The sequence below is a fragment of the Dermochelys coriacea genome, chromosome 1 (assembly GCF_009764565.3).
Source record: "Dermochelys coriacea isolate rDerCor1 chromosome 1, rDerCor1.pri.v4, whole genome shotgun sequence".
In the NCBI taxonomy this organism is placed as follows: Eukaryota; Metazoa; Chordata; order Testudines; family Dermochelyidae; genus Dermochelys; species Dermochelys coriacea.
The window spans coordinates 3,688,314-3,709,010 of NC_050068.2; the positions used below are offsets into that span (position 1 = coordinate 3,688,314).

At 46.1% G+C, this 20,697-nt stretch overlaps 1 long non-coding RNA gene across 1 annotated transcript; it reads left to right on the top strand.

Moving 5' to 3' along the window:
- The first annotated feature begins 2,024 nt into the window (after positions 1–2,024).
- LOC122457518 lies at positions 2,025–18,173 on the top strand. The gene is made up of 3 exons (XR_006277072.1): positions 2,025–2,037; positions 3,303–3,304; positions 17,873–18,173. It is a non-coding gene; the product is annotated as an uncharacterized LOC122457518 (long non-coding RNA).
- Positions 18,174–20,697: the final 2,524 nt, after the last annotated feature.

The window sequence follows — 20,697 nt, forward strand, 5'->3', positions numbered from 1 at the left end:
TATTTCAGGAAACTTGGAAGGTGTCATAAATATAAAGGGAAGGGTAAACACCTTTAAAATCCCTCCTGGCCAGAGGAAAAAATCCTTTCACCTGTAAAGGGTTAAGAAGCTAGGATAACCTCGCTGGCACCTGACCACAATGACCAATGCGGAGACAAGATACTTTCAAAGCTGGAGGGAGGGAGAAACAAAGGGTCTGTCTGTCTGTGTGATGCTTTTGCCAGGGACAGAACAGGAATGGAGTCTTAGAACTTAGTAAGTAATTGAGCTAGAGATGCGTTAGATTCTGATTTCTTTCAATGGCTGAGAAAATTAAGTTGTGCTCAATTCCTGTCTTTGTGTCTTTTTGTAACTTAAGGTTTTGCCTAGAGGGATTCTCTGTGTTTTGAATCTAATTACCCTATCTACCATCCTGATTTTACAGAGGTGATTCTTTTTACCTTTTCTTATATTAAAATTCTTCTTGTAAGAAATTGAATGTTTTTTTCATTGTTCTTAAGTTCCAAGGGTTTGGGTCTGTGGTCACCTATGCAAATTGGTGAGGATTTTTATCAAGCCTTCCCCAGGCAGGGGGGGTGCAAGGTTTTGGTGAGGATTTTGTGGGGAAAGACGTTCCCAAACAACATTTTCCCAGTAAACCCAGTCAAAAATTTGGTGGTGGCAGTGGAAATCCAAGGGCAAAGGGTATAATAGTTTGTACCTTGGGGAAGTTTTAACCTAAGCTGGCAAAAGTAAGTTTAGGAGGTTTTCATGCAGGTCTCCACATCTGTACCCCAGAGTTCAGAGTGGGGAAGGAACCTTGACATGGTGGCAGAGCAGTGGGCTCAACTTGAAATCATTCTGATATTTTTTTAAACCAGAAGCACAGATTTGAAAAGGAAATATTTTTTTTTCCTTTGGGCTGCTGGAAAACAGGTTAAACTGAAAACAGTTAGAGGTTGTTGGGTTTTTTTTCTCTCTACTTTGGGGGCAGAGCAGAGACAAAAGGGAATTATCTTTTGTGAGCTGGAGTTTTATCTACCTAAAGGCAGGATAGTTAACCTCCTGCAGGGAAATTCACCAGTCTTCACAGACCTGAAGGGTTTTTTGTTTGTTTGTTTCTTTGTTTTTCCCCTAAGAGCAACTAGAGGGGTTTTCTACCTATTTGCCTGGAGCCAAAGATGTTAGGTTTTGGGGTTTTTTTAGGATTTCTCTGTACATTGACAATCACTATCAGAGAATATAGGTATCATATTCAGCACAGCAAAATTTTACAAGCCAAGTTTTTTGTTTGTTTGCTTTTCTGTCTAACTCTCGGGTATAAAGTTAATTAAAAACAGAGAGGTTAGGATGACAGACTCCATGGTTCAACAAAAGCTGGAATTAGCCAGATTTGAGGCTGAGGAAAAATGAAAGGAACATTAAAGATGGGTAGAACTCAGACGGATGGAGATGGAGGAGAAGGAAAAAGAGAAGAAGCATGCACTGGAGATGAAGAAGGCAAAGGCTCAGCAGAATATACCAACAAACCCTAGCAATCCTTCTCCAGGTACCACTTCCCATCCCAGAAAATTCTCCACCTACAAGGCAGGCGATGATACTGAGACCTTCTTAGAAAACCTCGAAAGGGCCTGCCTTGGCTACAGCATCTCTACAGACTAATACATGGTAGAGCTGAGGCCGCAGCTCAGTGGGCCCTCAGCGGAGGTGGTGGCTGAAATGCCTAAGGAACACATGAACCAGTATGAACTGTTTAAAACCAAGGCAAGAGTGGTTTTGTGGAGTGGAATGTGGCTAACCCCCGAGCATTCCCGTCGGCAGCTCAGAGTCCTAAGGCGGAAACCAGACGTGTCATTTACCCCACATGCCTACCACATTGTGAAACATTGGGATGCCTGGATATCAGGAGCAAGTGTTAAATCTCCAGAAGATTTGCCCTTCCTAATGCAAATGGAGCAATTCTTAGAGGGTGTTCCTGAGGAAATAGAAAGATACATCCTAGATGGGAAGCGCAAAACTGTAATCGAGGCGGGGGAGATTAGAGCCAAATGGGTGGAGGTAGCAGAGAAGAAAAAAACTGGTTGCAGTTGAGCAGATACCAGAAGGGACAACCTCAGAGCACACCCTAATACCGGGGGCCGCCCAAGGCCCCATCTACCCCGCAAGGAACCCTCCAGCCACCTTATTGTCCTGCCACACCATTCTCCAGCAACCCACTTCGCCCCAGTGACCCGTCAGCTGGACGATATTTTAAATGTAATGAGCCGGGGCATGCGAAGGCCACCTGCCCCAAGAACCCCAACAGATTACAGTTCATTGCACCGGAATCACCCCAGAGGTCCTCAGGCCCAGATACCTCCCAGATATCCTTGGAGCGGAGGGAAACTGTGAGTGTGGGCAGGAAGAAGGTCACCGCATGGAGGGACACCAGAGCACAGGTGTCGGCTATCCATGCTTCCTTAGTGGACCCTAATTTAATCAACCCAGAGTTCCAAGTGACGATTCAACCCTTCAAGTTCAACTCTTTCAATTTGCCTAAAGCCAAGTTGCCTGTCCAGTACAAGGGCTGGTCAGGAACGTGGACTTTTGCAGTTTATGATGATTATCCCATCCCCATGCTATTGGGGGAAGACTTGGCCAATCATGTGAAGTCAGCCAAGGGGATGGGAATGGTGACCCGCAGCCAGACTAAACCAGCCGTCACGCACTGCACTGGCAATGGGAGCCCTGGAGCTCGGCTGTGGCAGAGGCTCTGGAATTCTGAGACCCTGGGACTGCGGTGGGGACCACGGAGCTCTGAGCTGCTGGGGCTGCAGCAGGGGCCACATCATTGTTAGCCGTGTTGGAAGCAGGTGCTAGTCCCTTCCTGCTCCCGAAGCCAGTCTTGGGCTCTCATCCTCCTGAATGGGCTTTAATCATCCCCCTGTCAGTCCCCCGCCCCATTGTTTTTAGTAAAAGTCACAGACAAGTGATGGGCTTCTGTGTATTTCTGTCTATTGCCCGTGACCTGTCCATGACTTTTACTAAAAATATCTGTGACAAAATCTTAATCTTAGGCATGACTGATCATCTGGTCTCCCTGTATTTTCTGAACAAATTTGCAGGCCAGGATAGCCACTCCCTGGGTGAATGCATTCTGGGTGCTGTCGAAGGCTGTGGTTGTTGCAGGCCCACTGACCTGGCCAGACATGTTCTCCACAGCATCAGCTTTTTCCTCCCCTATTCCTACCAACTGTGCCATTTCTATGCATACTCTCACCAGGGTGTGAGCTTCAATCTTCTTAGTCGGCCTTTCCTCCCATTCATTTAGGACTTTACCAAAGTGGTTTCAGTCCCTCCCCAATATGACCACAAAGGCCAGGTACTGGAAATAATTTCCCTTATACATTTATTGGCATTTTGGGATGTATAAGTAGGGGCATAGCGAGCAGATCGAGGGACGTGATCGTTCCCCTCTATTCGACACTGGTGAGGCCTCATCTGGAGTACTGTGTCCAGTTTTGGGCCCCACACTACAAGAAGGATGTGGATAAATTGGAAAGAGTACAGCGAAGGGCAACAAATATGATTAGGGGTCTAGAGCACATGACTTATGAGGAGAGGCTGAGGGAGCTGGGATTGTTTAGTCTGCAGAAGAGAAGAATGAGGGGGGATTTGATAGCTGCTTTCAACTACCTGAAAGGGGGTTTCAAAGAGGATGGCTCTAGACTGTTCTCAATGGTAGCAGATGACAGAACGAGGAGTAATGGTCTCAAGTTGCAATGGGGGAGGTTTAGATTGGATATTAGGAAAAACTTTTTCACTAAGAGGGTGGTGAAACACTGGAATGCGTTACCTAGGGAGGTGGTAGAATCTCCTTCCTTAGAGGTTTTTAAGGTCAGGCTTGACAAAGCCCTGGCTAGGATGATTTAACTGGGACTTGGTCCTGCTTTGAGCAGGGGGTTGGACTAGATGACCTTCTGGGGTCCCTTCCAACCCTGATATTCTATGATTCTATGATTCTATTAAGGTTTAGCACAACTAAGTTTCCACACAAGAATTCCTTTATTAGTTCAAGGGGAACTTGGTGTTGATTACATCCAGAATGGAATTACAAGCAGATACACACTTATGTTTTACCTTCTAGCTACCCTACAGTTATGTGAATTAGCTAAATATTCACCACAGGATCAGGCTCTGGAAATACCTTCCTATCATGGCCTGATTCCAGAGTAGTGAGAGAACCTTTAAAACCCCTAAAAGTTTTGTTCTTTATAAGAACATAATATGGGATGTGTGTCTAGGGACTATTTGATCCCTGGATCATCCTTGATTATCTTTGATCAGCCTCAATCAGGCTTGTGATTAACGAGGGGGTAGGTCTAACCTAGGAAAGAAGGCCTTAAAAGCAAGAGGGAAAGCTACGAGAGGACCACAAACAGGGGAATTTGAGAGCAGAAGAAGGAGATCTCCTTGCTGAATAAACAAGTTGAGAGTACTAATCTTGGAGAGGGTGAGTTTGTTCGGTTGTTTGTATTTTTCTTTCTATTTCAGGTTATTTAAATTACAGGGTCAGCTGGGATTGTATGTCTGGGGACTGTTTGAGTGTTTGTTCCCTGGATCATCCTTGATCATCTTTGATCAACCTCAATCAGCCTTATGCTCACCCTACCCTATGTGATTAACGAGGAGCTAGGGCTGACCTAGGAGAGAAGGCCTTAAAAGCCGGAGGGGTGCTAACAATGAGGGGACCACAAACAGGGGAGTTTGAGAGGGAGTTTGTGGGAGGGAGACGTAATATAATCACTAGGGTTAGGAAGGGCAATATTGCCAGTGCCAGGAAGAACTCAAACTGCCAGTAAATAAACACAACAATGACATAGTTGGCACCACAGAGACTTGGTGGGATAATACACATGACTGGAATATTGGTATAGAAGGGTACAGCTTTCTCAGGAAGGACAGGGAGGGGAAAAAGGGAGAAGGTGTTGCCTTATATATTAAAAATGTATACACTTGGACTGAGGTTAAGATAGAAATAGGAGACAGACTTGATAAAAATCTCTGGGTAAGGATAAAGGAGTTAAAAAACAAGGGTGATGTCATGGTAGGGGTCTACTACAGACCACCTAATCAGGAAGAAGAGATGGATGAGGCTTTTTTAAACAAGTAACAAAATCATCCAAAGCACAGGACTTGGTGGTGATGGGGGATGTCAACTACCCAGACATCTATTGGGAAAATAACACAGCAGGGCACAGATTATCCAAGTTCTTGGAATGTATTGGAGACATTTTTTTATTATTATTTCAGAAGGTGGAGACAGCTACTAGAGGAGAGGCTGTTCTAGATTTGATTTTGCCAAATAGGGAGGAACTGGTTGAGAATTTGAATGTGGAAGGCAGCTTGGGTGAAACTGATCATGAAATGATCCGATGAAGTGAGCTGTAGCTCACGAAAGCTTATGCTCAAATAAATTTGTTAGTCTCTAAGGTGCCACAAGTACTCCTTTTCTTTTTGAGAATACAGACTAACACGGCTGCTACTCTGAAATCTGATTACGAAATGGTAGAGTTCATGACTCTAAGGCATGGTAGGAGGAAGAGCAGAACAATAATGACAATGGATTTCAAGAAGGCAGACTTTAGCAAACTCAGGGAGTTGGTAGGTAAGATCCCATGGGAAGCAAGTCTAAGAGCAGGGGTCTCAAACTCAATTTACCTTAGGGCCAGTGCCAATCCTCAAATCCTCCCAGCAGGCCAATAATGTCACTGAAGATGGTGTTCAGAAATGAAAATGTTTATATTGTATTTTTTATTTCAAATTTCTTAGACATTATAAAACTGTCACACAACTTTATACAATTCTTCATATGTCACAGAGCTTTTAGTGTTTGCCTGTGTCAGGGTTCCCTCCCACTCTGAACTATGGGGTACAGATGTGAGGACCCGCATGAAAGACCCCCTAAATGTATATTCCAGCAGTTTAGGTTAAAAACTTCCCCAAGGCACAGATTCCTTTCCTTGTCCTTGGATGGTATTGCTTCCACCACCAAGTATTTTAAACAAACATTCAGGGAGGGGCCACTTGGACCCCTATCCACCCACAAAAAATATCCCCCCAAGCCTCTTCACCTCCTTTTCTGGGGAGCCTTGAGAATAATACGCCAACCAATAGGCTAACAAAGTGAGCACAGACCAAATCCCTTTTGTTTTAGGACACTGAAAATCAATCAGGTTCTTAAAAGAAGAATTTTATTTTAAAAAAAGTAAAAGAATCACACCTGCAAAATCAGGATGGAAGGTAACTTTACAGGGTAAATAAAAGGATTTCAAACCCAGAGGATTCCCCTCTGACTCTGCTTCCCAGTTACAAAACCGGAATAAAATTACCTCTTAGTATAGGGAAAATTCATAAGCTAAAACAAAAGATAATCTGACGCATTTCCTTACTATTACTTACAATTTCTGTAATTTTACATGTATCATTTCAGGATCTTGTTAGGAGCTGGTTATCTGCTTGGTCTCTCTCTTTGTCCCAGGAGGCAACAAAACAAAGAGAGCACAAACAAAACTCCCCCCCCACCCCAGATTTGAAAGTATCTTCTTTCCCCATTGGTTCTTCTGGTCAGGTGCCAAATAGGTTAATCAAACTAATTACCCCTTACAGGTAAGTGATTCTGTACCTCTGGCCAGGAGGGATTTTATATTACTCCACACATAAAGGTTGTTACCCTTCCCTTTATATTTATGAGAGCCTGACACCTGGCAATGATTCAGTTCTGTCAGTTTGTTGATGTTTGGCCTCAGTGACTGAGCAGTTGAAACCTTCAGGATTGCAGGAAGGTGTGCATCAGATAGTTGTGTTTGATATTTTGATTTGTTTATATTCATTGTTGAAAAAAGTTTCTCACAAATGTAACTACTGCCAAACAAGAACATGATTTTTCTGAAGGTTTTGCAAAGATTTCGGGAAGATGATGGTAGCTGTCTGAAGAACAATGTGATATCCTTGGTTTCTCTGAATTTAGTCTTTAAAGATGTGTTGCACTGCATATCAAAGAGTTCCATTTGAAAATACACAGTGGTGTTTTCACATCAACAGAAAATGGATTAGCAAACATATCAAAGCTTTCTTTGTGCTTTCTGCAAACTGCTGATCAAATTCTTGCAAAAGCAGGTAAAGCTTTTAGTGTATTTAGAAACACTGAACTGTATTTCAGAGCTGAGCTCTGCCACAAGTGACTTGCATGCTGGCAAGTGAGATTCCCCTGAGAAATCTGATTTTTCCACAATTTTAGTTTAGTTGTGAATGCTCTCACATTGTCATATGGTGCTGTCACCATCTGGCCTTGACCATGCAGCTTCAAGTTTAGGATATTCAGCTCTTGCATTACGTCAACAAAGAAAGCAAGATCTGTCATCCATTTGTGATCTTCAAATTGTGGTACAGGTATTTTAATTTCTTCCATGAATCTTTTCACCTCTGTTTTCAATTCAAAGAATCTCTTGAAAGTAGAATCCCTGCTTTTGTAATTGGCTTAAATAGCAGCAAGAGTGGTTTAGGTTGCACATTATGAACAACTTCCTAACTGTCAGAGTGGTTAAGCACTAGAATAAATTGCCTAGGGAGGTTGTGTAATCTCCATCTGTCAAGGTTCCTTCCCTACTCTGAACTCTAGGATACAGATGTGGGGACCTGCATGAAAACCTCCTAAGCTTATTTTTACCAGCTTAGGTTAAAACTTCCCCAGGGTACAAACTATTTTCCTTTTTCCCTTGGACTTTATTGCTGCCACCACCAAGCATCCAACAAATATATAACTGGGAAAGAGCCCGCTTGGAAACATCATTCCCCCCAAAATCCTCCCCAAACCCTAAACCTCCTTTCCCAGGGAAGGCTTGATAAAAATCCTCACCAATTTGCATAGGTGAATACAGACCCAGATCTTTGGATCTTAGGAACAATGAAAAAGCAATCAGGATCTTAAAAGAAGAATTTTAATAGAAGAAAAAGTAAAACAATCACCTCTGTAAAATCAGGATGGTAAATACCTTACAGGGTAATCAGATTCAAAACATAGAGAATCCCTCTAGGCAAAACCTTAAGTTACAAAAAGAGACAAAAACAGGAATATCCATTGCATTCAGCACAGCTTATTTTCTCAGCCATGTAAACCAACAGAATCTAACGCATCTCTAGCTCGATTACTTACTAAGTTCTAAGACTCCATTCCTGTTCTGTCCCTGGCAAAAGCATCAGACACACAGACAGAGACAGCCTTTGTTTCTCCCTCCCTCCAGCTTTTGAAAGTATCTTGTCTCCTCATTGGTCATTTTGGTCAGGTGCCAGCGAGGTTATCCTAGCTTTTTAACCCTTTATAGGTGAAAGGGTTTTTCCTCTAGCCAGGAGGGATTTTAAAGGTGTTTACCTTTCCCTTTATATTTATGACACCATCATTGGTGATTTTTAAGAGCAGGCTGGGCAAACACCTGTCAGGGATGGTCTAGATAATACTTAGTCCTGCCTTGAGTGCAGGGGACTTGACTAGATGACTTCCCGAGGTCCCTTCCAGTTCTATGATTCTATGATAATGTCTATTTCCATGGGGGAAACTTGGCTCCTTTAAAATATAGGAATTGCATTGTGGATCTGACCTATGATCCATCTAATCCAGTGTTCTCTCTCTGACAGTGACAACCTCAGGTGCTGCAGAAGAATATGTAAGAAACCCAACAGTAGAAAGATGTGGGGTGACTTGACCATCAGGAGGGGGTCACCCTAATGCCAACAGCTAGGGATAGGCTTGTGCCCTGAACCACTCTCGTGTATAGGCTTTCCAAAATATTTATTTAGCTGTAAGTATTGTAACTGGATAGTCTCACTATCCATGTAAATGTCCAAACCCTTCCTGATTCTTGCTTTTCTTGTCACCTCAACTACCTCTTGGGGCAATGAGTTCTGTAGTCTATTTAGGCATTGAGTGAAGAAAGCATTCTTTTTAAATCTATTTTGAATTTGTCACATTTCAGTTAATTGAATGTCCCCTTGATTTTGTGTTATGAGATGGGGGAACGCATTCTCGATCTATTCTCTATCAGTCAGTATTTTACAGACATTTCTCATGTCCCCTCTTATTCATCTCCTTGGTAAGGTAACAACCCAGTCTTTTCAACCTCCCTCCATATGAGTGTTTCCTGAGGCCCTTGATCATTCTCCTTGCCCTTCCCTAAACCCTTCCAGTTCTGCAATATCCTGTGTAAGAGGTTTCAGAGTGGTAGCCATGTTAGTCTGTATCAGCAAAAAGAATGAGGAGTACCTGTGGCACCTTGGAGACTAACAAATGTCTTTGAGCATAAGCTTTCATGGGCTAAAACCCACTTCAGTAGGGAGATTTATATTCACAGAGAACATGAAACAATGGGTGTTGCCATACTGAGAATAATCAGCTCACGTGAGCTATTATCAGCAGGAGAAAACAAACTTTTGTAGTGATAATCAGGATGGCCCATTTCCAACAGTTGACAAGGTGTGAGTAACAGTAGGAGGAAAAATAAGCATGTGGAAATAGTTTCACTCTGTGTAATGACCCATCCACTCCCAGTCTTTATTCAAGCCTAATTTAATGTTGTCCAGTCTGCAAATTAATTCCAATTCAGAAGTTTCTCGTTGGAGTCTGTTTCTGAATTTTTGTTGTTGTTGTAGTATTGTGACTTTTAGGTCTGTAATCGAGTTACCAGGGACATCAAAGCACTCTCCGACTGGTCCCTGAATGCCACAATTCTTGATGTCTGACTTCTCTCCATTCATTCTTTTATGTAGAAACTGTCCTACCACACAGAGGAAGCGAGAGGAGGGTGAAACATTGAGGGACTGATCTCACGGCATTGCATTTTCTGCATGTTTACCCACTCCACTTCTCCGGGATCCAGCGTTTTCTTTAGTTTCTGTCCATGCTTGCACTGTGAGCAGGGTTTACCCAGAGCTGTGTACCATGATGCCCAGGTCCCTGTCCTGATTTCATACAGTTAAATTAGAACCTTGTTAAGTGTTTGAGGAGTTGGCTGTGACCTAAATAATCTGGTGCCATCTGTAAATGTTGCCACCTCACTTCTCACCCCCCTTTCTAGATTGTTAATAACTATAAAATATTTACCTTTCTAATAGTTGTATAAAGTGTGTAATTCCCCTCATTGTGCATCTCTCCCTTCAGACGTACTGTTACGCAGGGTTGTCAGAGCCCCCAACTTAACTATTTCACTAGAGGCAGTGTAAGGAATAAATCAGCAGGGACTCAGCAATTCTGTCTGATCAAGGGGTAATTCAAGTCAGCATAACTAACTTCTACTGAACACATTGGTCATAGTGACCACTACTAAGTGACCACTTCTGCTAACTTTCAATAAACTTTTACTGTCAGAGGCATCTGGACTCAAGGCTGTCAATCCACATGTCTTTCTTTCATTCTCAGTTATTTACTTTTTCTTCCCCTCCTCCCATACTGATAAGAGAAACTGCCAATAGTTATGACCTTGCTTCTGAAAGCCTGTCTCCAAATTAAACCTTAACTGTGTGGTGTTCTATTTCATTAATTCATAATGGCTGAGGGCACCTAATATGGTTGGGAATTAGATTGATTACATCCTGGGATACACAACACTCAAATCCAGGGCAACATTCCCCTCCTTAAAGGCCATATATATTTAATATTAAGGCTTTTACACACACACACACACATACATATATATATATATATATATATATATATATATATATATATGTATATATATAAAATCAGTGAGTTACTTTTGAAATTCCAGCATTAAGCTCAAGGCTCTCAACCGAGACACTGAGCAAGAATCTTCGTGCTGGCACTGGCAGTTTTACCCCTAAGTTTTGCCTCATTAAAGTCCAGACATCATGTACTTATTTTCAGGAAGTACCCATCATGTGCTAAATCACTGGCTTTGCAACCAATCAATCGTCTTCCTTATCCAGCATCTCAGTGCTAAGAACACAACAACCAATGCTACTTGAAACATTAGAATAAACAAATTGGATGTAATGCCAAATTCCCCATCCCGTGGGGGAACATCCCAAAAATGTTTTTAATTGTGTTCCAAATCTCTGCTAACCCTCTCAATCACTTGCTTAATATCATAATAGCGTGGTGGACAGTAACTATGACTGTACACGCCTCCTGCCTAGCAACTTGTAAATAATTCCTCAAATGGGAATGCTCAAATAACATTTTTGCAGCAATCACGTTCATTCCAATTCTCTAATAGTTCATCAGTGCATGGCATTGGATAGTTGTCTGGGTGAGTTACAGCATTTACCTTACGGTAGTCCACGCAAAAACGTATCTCCCCATCTGGTTTGGGAACTAGAACCACTGGAGATGCCCATACACTGCCAGAGGGGCGGATTACATCCATCTGTAACATATTCTGGATCTCCCGTTCTATAGCAGTTTTACCTTGAGGAGACACCCGGTAAGGTTGGACTTTAATTGGGTGAGCATTACCTGTGTCAATGGAGTGGTATGCCCATTCAGTCAGCCTGGGGTGACTGAGAATGTCGGCGCATAGCTAGTGCACAGCTCCTGGATCTGCTGTCGCTGTATACACCCAAGAGTCATGGAGAGGTTCACCTCTTCCACACCACCAGCACTTTTCCCTTTATAGTAGACACCTTCAGGCCACTCAGCACCATCTCCTCCCTGGCCTGTAAACTGACAAACTTTTAATTCTCTGGAATAAAAGGGCTTTAGAGAATTAATATGATATACCTTAGGCTTTCGGTTGGAGGTGGGGAATGCTATGAGGTAATTAACAGCTCCCAGGGGCTCCTGGACCGTAAATGGCCCTTCCCACAATGCTTCCATTTTATGGGCCTGGAGCACCTTTAAGACCATAACCTGGTCTCCTACTTTGAAGGAACACTCTCTGGGATGTTTATCATACCAGGCTTTTTGCTCTTTTTGAGCATCTTGTAGGTTTTCTTTAGCAAGGGCTAGAGAGGTTCGGAGGGTGTTTTGTAGGTTCGTTACAAAGTTGAGAATGTTAGTTCCTGGAGAAGATGTAAATCCCTCCCATTGCTGCTTCACCAACTGTAATGGCCCCTTAACCTCGTGGCCATATACAAGTTCAAATGGTGAAAAACCTAAACTGGGATGTGGTACAACTCTGTAGGCAAAGAGCAACTGCTGCAATATTAGGTCCCAATCATTGGAGTGCTCATTTTTGAATTTTCGTACCATGGCCCCCAAAGTTCCATTCAACTTCTCAACCATGCCATTTGTTTGAAGTGATTTTCCCCATGAGCTTCCCAAAGGCTTTCCATAGTTTCTGCCAGGAAATTAGTTCCTGCATCTGTGAGGATGTCAGAGGGCCAACCTACACTGGCAAAAATGTCTGCTAGTGCCTGGCACACACTTTTAGCCCAGATGTTGCTTAGAGCTACAGCTTCCAGCCCTCGGGTGACAAAATCCATGAAAGTCAGTATGTACTGCTTTAGTCTTGGTGTCTTTTTCAGAAAAGGACCCAGAATATGCACAGCTACTCACTGAAATGGAACCTCAATGATGGGGAGTGGCTGGAGAGGGGCTTTGACCTGGTCTCGGGGTTTTCCCACGTTTGGCATATCTCACAAGACCAGACATAGGTAGAAACATCCTTGCCCATTCCCTCCCAGTGGAATGATCTCCACAACCGGTCTTTGGTCCTGTTCATCCCTGCATGGCCACTAGGATGATCGTGGGCAAAGCTCAAGAGCTTGACCCTATACTTAGTTGGAACAACCAACTGTCTCTGAGGTTGCCAGCCTTCCTGGTGTCCACCAGAAAGAGTTTCCTTGTATAAGAGTCATCTTTCTACAACAAACCTGGATTGATTAGAATTGCTGAGAGGCGGTGGGTTTCTCCATGCTGCCGTCCAAGCTCTCTGGAGACTTTCATCTACTTCCTGTTCAGCCTGGAACTCTTCCCTTGATGCTGGAGATATCAATTCCTCACTGGATTGTGGATTTATGCTTGGTCCCTCTGGAAGCGATGTAGAGGATGGGGCTGTTTCCGTTGACTGTGAACCGCTCTCTGCTGGTGCACTATGTTGGGGTTCAGGCTCCGACTGAGCCTCTTGCATAGGGTTATTGGCTGCTGCCAGTTCAGGTTCGGTGGGGCCCTCTGGGGTTGGGGTTGCAAGTATTGGATTTAGTGCTGGCAATGGGTCTGCTGCTGGTTGTTCCACCAGTTCCGGTTCTGGGACTGGCTCTGTCTGGGTCTCTGGGACTGGATCCACTACTGCTGTTGCAGACATTGGCCTGGGGTCCAGGTCCATCACCCATGCAGGACCCGGTTGAGATGAACCCGACAGCGGGCGGCAAAGCGACCTTCACCTCCTGAAGTAAACGCCGGGGAGTACAAGGTCTGGAAAGCCCCATGCGCTGAGCGAGCGTCAGGGGATCCAGCCAGTCTCCCCGGTCATAGTCCAGGAGGTCTCCGACTCTTGTGACCTCTAACAGGATCAACCTCTGGCGCACCAGCGGGACTCCGCCACCTGCACATGGAGCTGGGGGTTGTGTAGCAGGGGCTCCGCGAGGAGATCTGCCCCCTCGGTGGCCACCACTGACCTGGTCGTTGGAAAGAGTTTCCAGGTCCGGAGGAGGTCCTGGTAGAAGACCGGCAGCCCGGAGAGGTCTCGCGGAAGACCTCTCGGATGGAGATAAAGGAGCTGCCGGTCGTATCGGAGCCCTTGGAAGCGGCGCAAGAAGGCATGCACCAGTATACTCCATGCCGGACTACCTGCACCATAAAGGAGCCTCTGCAGGGTCTGTAGGTGGAAGACATGGACCTGAGTGAGCAGACATTTTAGGCCCAGCCCTCCCTCCTCCAGAGGTAGATGAAGAACCCCTGCAGGGACCCAGTGCAGTCCTGACCAAAAGAACTCCAGAATCGATGTCCGGAAGTTGGCTGGGACCAGGGTGTTGAGCCGGTACCAGAGCATGGACAGGACTAGATGATTAAGCACCAGCACTCTCCCTCGAAGGGAGAGGCACCAGAGTAGTCCTGTCCATTTCCGGAGCCGCTCTATCACCCCGCCCTCTAAATTCTGCCAGTTCTCCAGTGGAGAGGGATGTGTGGCAGAAAGGTAAACGCCGAGATAGAGCAGCGGACCCGTGCTCCACAGGATGGCCTGAAGCACGGGTGGGAGGGAGCTCGCCTGCCACCAGTTCCCTACCACCAAGCCAGAGCTCTTGACCCAGTTGACCCACGCGGAGGAGGCTGCTGAATAGATGGCCTGGCAAGCCTTCACCCACACCAAGTCGCCCAGGTCCTGGACCACGAGAAGCATGTCATCAGCGTACGCCGACAGGACCAGCAGCAGCTCCGGCTCCCGCAGCACCAACCCTGTCAACCTCCTTCGGAGGAGACAGAGGAAGGGCTCGATCGCCAGAGCGTACAGCTGGCCTGAGAGGGGGCACCCCTGCCGTACTCCTCGCCCGAAGCTGACCGGTTCAGTCAGGGTCCAGTTGAGCCTGACCAAACACTCTGCGGAAGCATACAGCACTCGGAGAAAATTCACAAACCTGGGTCTGAATCCAAACGCTTGCAGAGTGCTCAGGAGAGACCCGTGATCCACCCTGTCGAACGCCTTCTCCTGATCTAAGGACAGGAGGGAGAACGACAGACCATCCCTACACCCAAATTCCAATAGGTCCCGGACCAGATATAGGTTGTCGAAGATGCTGCGGCCCGGGACGGTGTAGGTCTGGCCTGGGTGGACCACGTCCGCCAGCACGGACCCTAGCTGCAGTGAGATGGCTTTTGCCACGACTTTGTAGTCCGTTCTGAGGAGCGAGACGGGACGCCAATTTCGTAAATCGCGGAGGTCCCCCTTCGGCAATAAGGCCAGCATGGCTCGCCTGCACGAAAGAGGGAGGACCCCGCTCTGCAAAGACTCGGTCCAGACGGTGACTAGGTCTGGGCCCAGGATGTCCCAAAACACGCGGTAGAACTCCACGGTCAGCCCGTCCATGCCCGGAGATTTATTGGTGGGCATGCGACGGAGGGCTTCCGAGAACTCGGCCAGAGTGAGAGGCAGCTCTAGCCGGTCTCGGTCGCCCACGCTGACCGTCGGGAGCTCCTCCCAAAGCACTCTGCAAGCGTTAGGATCAGTCGGATCCGGGGAGAATAGGCTTGCGTAGAAGGCTCTCGCCCTCCCGCACATCTCCACCGGATCCGTGAAGGGGATGCCATCTTCTGCCAGTAGGCAGATGATATGTTTCTTAGCCCCCCTCTTTTTCTCCAGGGCGTAGAAGAAGCGGGAGCTGCAATCCATCTCCCGAAGGAGACGGATGCGGGATCGAACAAAGGCACTCCGGGCCCGATGGTCCTCGAGGGTCCGGAGCTCCTCCCGCTTCTCCCGGCATGCTCCGCAGAGGGGTGGATCCTCGGGGCTGGCGTCCAGACGCCTCTCCAGCTCTAAGACCTCCCGTTCCAACTGCTCTATCGCCGCATCCCTCCGTCGGCTGGTGCCCCGGGTATAGTCACGGCAGAAGAGCCGAGCGCACACCTTCCCTAGGTCCCACCACTGCCGCGCCGAGGGAAAGGCACGCCGCTACCCTCGCCAGGCCAGCCAGAACTCCCGGAAGGATGCCACGAAGCCCGCATCCTCCAGCAAGCTGTTGTTAAAATGCCAATAGGCCAGCCCCGGCCTCTCCGCGCAGAGGGAGGCTGTCATGGTGGCTATATGACCAGGCACTCCTGAGGATCCAAGGTGCTGAGGAAGGCGGACGCCTGCTGATAGAATTGCAGCCGCTCCGGGCTCGCTGCTGGGGCATAGATGTTGACGAGGTTGACTACGAGCCCCTCCATGCGGACCCGGAGGTGCAGCAGGCGACCCGGCACTCCCCTCCCGAAGGAAGGAGAGCACCTGGGACCTGCAGAGACCCATCCTACAGCCACGAGTGTTCAATGTTGTGATGGTAAAGGGTGCCATGAGGAGGGCTGGGGGGGATCCTCGCCGGCAGGGATGCTCGTGGCTCCTGGCGGGCCGCGCAGCAGTCCGTGACCCACCCTGTAGGTGAGTAAGGAGTCATGGGAGAGGCGGACCCGCTGGTAGGCCGCGGAGCCCTGTCTCCCGGTCCTTTTCCCCTCCCCCATGAGGACCCTTGCGGCCCGGAGGATTTGATTAAAGTCCCCCCATCGCTGGAGGGCAAGCTGGACTTTGGTGCGGGAGCCACGGACGTCTTCTAGGAACTCCCGCAACTCCTCTCGCAGCGCATGGGGGGCTGGGGTTATGGTCTGGTTGCTCCCCAATGGGGCCCTTGGTACAGCCCCCTGGCCCAGCGAGATGGGCAGACAGGGTGCGGACCCCCCGACGGGGCTCCTGATGGGTTGGCCTGAATGCTGGGGCGATAGGGGGCGGCGGAGGGAGGATAGCAGCCCCTGGTGGGTCGGGACGGGCAAACACAAAGGCCATTCCCTGGGAGTCATCTGTTGGAAAGGGGAAGGAGACTGTCCCAGGGGTGGCAATAATATCTCGGGAGGTGGGCGGGATAAGGGCAGGGGCAGGGGTAGAGGTGAGAGTCTGGGTCGGGACAGGGCTCTCACTGATCCTTTCACCTGTAAAGGGTTAAGAAGCTAAGGTAACCGCGCTGGCAAATGACACAAAATGACCAATGAGGGGACAAGATACTTTCAAATGGGGGAGGAGGGGAAAGGCTTTTGTTTGTCTCTCTGTGTGATACCATTGCCAGGAACAGATCAAGGATTCAAGCCCTCCAACTCCTGTAAAGTTAGTAAATAATCTAGCTAGAAAATGTGTTAGGTTTTCTTTCTGTTTTGGCTTGAAAAATTCGCTGTGCTGGAGGGAATGTGTATTCCTGTTTTTGTGTCTTTTTGTAACTTAAGGTTTTGCCTAGAGGGATTCTCTATGTTTTGAATCTGATTACCTGTAAAGTATTTACCATCCTGATTCTACAGAGGTGATTCTTTTACCTTTTCTTTAAATAAAATTCTTCTTTTAAGAACCTGATTGATTTTTCGTAGTTCTTAAGATCCAAGGGTTTGGGTATGAGTTCACCTGTACGAATTGGTGAGGATATTATTATCAAGCCTCCCTAGAAAAGGGGGTGTAGGGCTTGGGAGGATATTTTGGGGGGAAGACGTCTCCAAGTGGGCTCTTTCCCTGTTCTTTGTTTAACATGCTTGGTGGTGGCAGCATACTGTTCAAGGACAAGGCAAAGTTTGTACCATGGGGAAGTTTTTAACCTAAGCTGGTAGAAATAAGCTTAGGGGGTCTTTCATGCAGGTCCCCTCATCTGTACCCCGGAGTTCAGAGTGGGGAAGGAACCTTGACAAGACTACTTCATTTTCTTTGTTTTAATGTGATGCCTAGTAATTTCCTTGGCTGACCCCTGGTTCTTGTGTTATGTGAAGGAGTAAACAAGATTACTGTATTCACTTTCTCCTCACCTGTCACCATTTTATATCTTAAAATAGATTCTCTATCTTATCCCCTCTTAGTCGTCTCTGTTGCAAACTGAAAAGTCCCAGTCTGTTTAATCTCTCCTCAGAAGCTGTTCCATACCCACCTAATATTTTTTTCTTGCCCTTCTCTGTACCTTTTCCATTTCTAATATATCTTTTTTTTAAATGAGGTGGCCAGAATTGCATGCAATATCCATGCTGTGATATTTATAGAGTGGCATTATTTTATTTTCTCTATTCTTATCTATCCCTTTCCTAATGGCTCCTTGTATCAGTTCACTATCAAATCATTTGGCCTCAAGAGGGTGGCAGTGATTTTCAGAGGCTAATGGACTGGATATTACAACTGCATGGGCAATATATATTGGTATGCTGCTACGACCAATGGAAAATGGTTATTGGTCCCGTATCTTGTGGCAGCAGTTAGGATATAGATATTCAGGCCTGTCTGTAAAGGCCTAGAGCCTAAGAATGTAGGTGTATCCTTATCACTTGGCTAGCTTTAGAGGGATAAAAGAAAGAATCACAATCACTGTCTGCCGGTGCAAGGGCCTCGTCTCACTGCGACAGTCTGAGGCCCTGTGCTTAGGCTAAGGCCTTTGGCTAAACAACAGAGGCAGCCATAAACTGGGAGCGACTGGTCACCTCCTCGCATTCCAAACTAGTCACATTGAAATCAGGTGCTATTGGGCCGTTAGGATACAATCCTGTCTTGATAACGCCGATCACCTCTCAAGAAAGGGACGTGCTGAGAAGATATAAAAGAAAACTTAGTTTGACAGCATCCTGCCTGGCAAGAACTCACTTATCAATAGCTAGGATGTGAAATCCTGATTTCTGTATTGTTTTGTCATTATAGTTCCCACTTTACTATTGTTTGTCTGTGTAATCTCTGTCTGGTTCTGTGATTGTTTCTGTCTGCTGTATAATGAATTTTGCTGGGTGTAAACTAATTAAGGTGGTGGTATATAACTGGTTAAATAATCATGTTACAATATGTTAGGATTGATTAGTTAAATTTCAGGAAAATGATTGGTTAAGGTATAGCTAAGCAGAACTCAAGTTTTACTATATAGTCTGCAAAAAGAAAAGGAGTACTTGTGGCACCTTAGAGACTAACAAATTTATTAGAGCATAAGCTTTCGTGAGCTACAGCTCACTTCATCGGATGCATTTGGTGGACTGCAGTCAATCAGGAAGTGAGTGTGTGTGGTTGGGGGGCGGGAAATGGAAACAGGGAATGGGGGTGGGGAAATTGGAATCATGTTTTGCTAAGGGGGGGAATGGGAACAGGGACACAGGTGTAAGGCTCTGTGGTGTCAGAGCTGGGAAGGGGGACACTAAGGAAGGAAACTGGAATCATGCTTGCTGGAAGTTCACTCCAATAAACATCAAATTGTTTGCACCTTTGGACTTCGGGAATTGTTGCTCTCTGTTCTCTCCTCTGCGAGAAGGACCAGGGAAGTAAGTGGGTGAAGGAATAAGCCCCCTAACAGCAGCATTCCCAGACATGGTTCAGATGACAGTACATTACACACAGAAAAGATAGCCTTCGTGAATTGCTAGGCTGAACATTATGCAAGATTCTGTTTGCCCTGAGAATCTGAGCACCTGTTATTGGCGAATCATTTCTTCACTTCCACGGGAGGCTCTCAAGCTGTAGTTCTCCAGGGTCTATTTTCTGCTCTGCCCACTGCTCATGGAGCTGAGGGAATTGTTTTGGACTCCTGGCCAACCTGAGAATCCACAGGGACTATACAGGGAAATCATAAAGGTTGCTGCCCAGCATGCTGAGTGCCAGACATGTGAGATTCATACACTGATTCTTGGGGCTCTGCCTTCCTGTCGCAGTAAGGAGATTTCCTCTCTCTGCTGTGTGGAATTTCGGTGAGTTGTTTGTTTCTGCACTGAAGATAGTGCTAAGGGCTCTGAAATGGTTCCAGGGTTCAAATCAAGAACCATAAGTTATCATGGGATAAGAGAGAAGTTCCTTTCATGGATTGAAACTGGTTAAAAGACAGGGAACAACTGGTAGGACTAACTGATAAATTTTCAGAGTGGAGAGGGGTAACTAGTGGTGTTCCACAAGGGTCAGTCCGAGGACCAATCCTATTCAACTTATTCATAAATGATCTGGGGTAAATAGTGAGGTGGCAAAGTTTGCAGATGATACTAAACTGTACAAGATAGTTAAGACCAAAGCAGACTATGAAGAACTTCAAAAAGATCTCACAAAATTGAGTGATTGGGCAACAAAATGGCAAATGAAATTTAATGTGAATAAATGTAAAGTAATGCACATTGGAAAAAATAACCCCAACTATACATACAATATGATGGGAGCTGATTTAGTTACAACTAATCAGGAAAGAGATCTTGGAGTCATCATGGATGGTTCTCTGCAGACATCCACGCAGTGTGCAGTGGCAGTCAAAAAAGCAAATGAGATGTTAGGAATAATTAAAAAAGGGATAGAGAATAAAATGGAGAATATCTTATTGACCTTGTATACATCCATGGTATGCCCACATCTTGAATACTGCGTACAGATGTGATCTCCTCATCTCAAAAAAGATATACTGGCATTAGAAAAATCATAGAATCATAGAATATCAGTGTTGGAAGGGACCTCAGGAGGTCATCTAGTCCAACCCTCTGCTCAAAGCAGGACCAATCCCCAAGTAAATCATCCCAGCCAGGGCTTTGTCTAGCCTGACCTTAAAAACCTCAAAGGAAGGAGATTCCACCACCTCCCTAGGTAACGCATTCCAGTGCTTCACCACCCTCCTAGTAAAAAAGTTTTTCCTAATATCCAACCTAAACCTCCCCCACTGCAACTTGAGACCATTACTCCTTGTTCTGTCATCTGCTACCACTGAGAACAGTCTAGATCCATCCTCTTTGGAACCCCCTTTCAGGTAGTTGAAAGCAGCTATCAAATCCCCCCTCATTCTTCTCTTCTGCAGACTAAACAATCCCTCCACTGGACGTTTTCCAATTTTTCCACATCCGTCTTGTAGGGTGGGGCCCAAAACTGGACACAGTACTCCAGATGAGGACTCACCAATGGCGAATAGAGAGGAACAATCATGTCCCTCGATCTGCTGATAATGACCCTACTTATACAGCCTAAAATGCCATTGGCCTTCTTGGCAACAAGGTCACACTGTTAACTCATATCCAGCTTCTTGTCCACTGTAACCCCTAGGTCCTTTTCTGAAGAACTTCTGCCAAGCCATTCGGTCTCT